At 43.5% G+C, this 2,434-nt stretch overlaps 1 non-coding gene across 1 annotated transcript; it reads left to right on the forward strand.

The window, feature by feature from the left end:
* The first annotated feature begins 1,808 nt into the window (after positions 1-1,808).
* On the forward strand, positions 1,809-1,889 carry trnas-aga (transfer RNA serine (anticodon AGA)). The gene has a single exon. It is a non-coding gene; the product is annotated as a tRNA-Ser (tRNA).
* Positions 1,890-2,434: the final 545 nt, after the last annotated feature.

Below are 2,434 nucleotides of genomic sequence, written 5' to 3' on the forward strand. Positions count from 1 at the left end.
GATGTACCTGATGGTCTTTACCTGTCCGTCATTGTTCGTATCTGCGACAGGTAGATTGGTGAGGATCAGGTCAAGTAGGTTTTTTCCTCGTGTTGGTTCTCTCACCATCTGCTGCAGGCTCAGTCTGGCAGATCTGTCCTTCAGGACTCGACCAGCTCAGTCAGTAGTGGTACTACCGAGTCACTCTTGGTGATGGACATTGAAGTTCCCCACCCAGAGTACATTCTGTGCCCGGCTACCCTCAGTGCTTCTTCCAAGCTTAAACCAGTGTGAGTAATAGAATAGATTAGATTATAATGTGAGATGTTTATACCTATAATTGTGAAACTATAAGAACTAACAGCAGGCAGGGTAGTTTAGGCATAATGAGAAAATTACTGAAGAAAAGTAAGTGCTGGGAACCAGGGAAAGTGTCCTTGAAAATCACAGATTAGAGAAGTTCCAGCTGTCTTTTCCTCACTTCCTGCCCAAACCCAGCAGAGAAGACAAAGAAGAGTCCGGTGCCAGAGGTGGATCAGTGCAGGGTATAAAAGTGAGGGGAGACTGATGTAAGGGGGCAGTGGGGACTGGAGACACCGGAGATCAAGCTCAGGGCGCCCGAGGTTCCATCCAGTGGGCTGACCTGGTGTCAGTTACTGTGGACACGCGGGACTTGCATCTTTACTCTGATTGGTGGATCAGTATAAGATACGGTGGATGACGGAGAAACTGCTCATCTTATATTTCTTATTAAGGTATTAAAGTTGCTAACACTGGACTCTGGAACTTGCTCATTAATAAGACAAGGGATTGGCTCGACCTTTACTTCCCCAAATCTCTCTACCCCTCCACTCCTTTTAAAATGTTACCATTTAATGTACATTTCCTCCATTTTTCTTCCAAAATGTTTTGCATCAGATTTCTCTGCACTAAATTTCATCTGCCATCCATCCAGCCCATTTACAAACCTGTGCATTCAAACTGAGCTCACTTACAGTCCTCTTCACAGAGCCCCATGCTCCCCATTTTTGCGTTATCTGGAGATTTTGATCATACTGCAGGTCTGATCACCGATTTTTAAAATTATTTATTTATTATTATTTATTGTCCCTCTGGCCCCAATCTCGATAGCATGACAAAATAAAATTCAGTTCCCCCAATTTGTACTTTCAATTATTGGAACAAATTCTGAGCGACAGGATACATCTTCATTCAGGAAGACCGGGATTAATCAGGGACATTCAGTCCGGATTTGTTAATGGAAGGTCGTGTCTGACTAACCTGATTGTAGTTTTTGAGGAGGTCACACGGAGGGTCGATGACGGTGTTGTGTTTGACGTTGTGTATATGGATTTTAAGAAGGCTTTTGATGAGATCCCACATGGCAGACTGGTCATTAAAGTAATAGCCCATGGGATACAAGGCAAAGTGGCAACTTGGATCCAAAATTGGCTGAGGTCGGAAGCAAAGGTTAATGGTCAATGGGTGTTTTTGTGCCTGGAAGGATGTTTCTGGTATACATCAATGATTTAGACTTGAATGTAAGGGGTATGACTACGAAGTTTGCAGATGATAGGAAAATTGGCCGTGTGGTTGATAATGAAGAAGAAAGCTGTCGACTGCAGGAAGGTATCAATGGACCTGTCGGGTGGGCAGAGCAGGGGCAAATGGAATTCAATCCGCAGGAGTGTGAGGTAATGCATTTGGTGAGGGCTAACAAGGAAAGGGAGTACACAATAGATGGCAGAACACTGAGAAGTGTAGAGGAACAGAGGGACCTTGGCGTGTTTGAGTTTTTTCTGAGTAACGTTTAAAAAGGCAACGACACAGTAGTCGTGGCCAAGTGGTTAAGGCGATGGACTAGAAATCCATTGGGTTATCCCGCGCAGGTTCGAATCCTACCGACTACGACTCTCAGCAATTTTCATTCGATTTCACAATTTAACCGGTTCTCTGCCAAACTGATCCTGAGATAGATGGAATAACGTCCCACACCTTTCAACACTGACATTTTTTTCTCATTTTTATTAATCTGCAATATTCACGATACATCCGTTTCAAAAATCGCAAACATCAGTCAAAGTTGCGACAGTGATTCAGCCTGTCTATCCCTCGAGATAACGAAGGCATCTGTGCATGTCTGTTGCTCCGTGCAAATTTTTGGTTATGTGTGTGTGTGTCTCTGTGTCTGTCTATCTCTATATATGTCGCTGTGTATGTGCAACTGTCTGTGGAAATCATCACCATGAATTTTGTATGTCCTGGAACTTATAAAAAAGACTTGGGGGAAATAATAAGGTTGTGAACTTTTGTATCGGCTTTGGTTCAGTGGCAGCATTCTCGACTGAATCGGGAGTTTGTGTGTTCAAGTGGCGCTTCTGAGACTTGAGCATTATCATCTTGTCTAACACTTAAGTGCAGCACTTGGGGAATTTTGCAATGTTGAAGCTGTTGA

Source organism: Pristiophorus japonicus, chromosome 23 (genome assembly GCF_044704955.1).
Source record: "Pristiophorus japonicus isolate sPriJap1 chromosome 23, sPriJap1.hap1, whole genome shotgun sequence".
Lineage (NCBI taxonomy): Eukaryota > Metazoa > Chordata > Chondrichthyes > Pristiophoridae > Pristiophorus > Pristiophorus japonicus.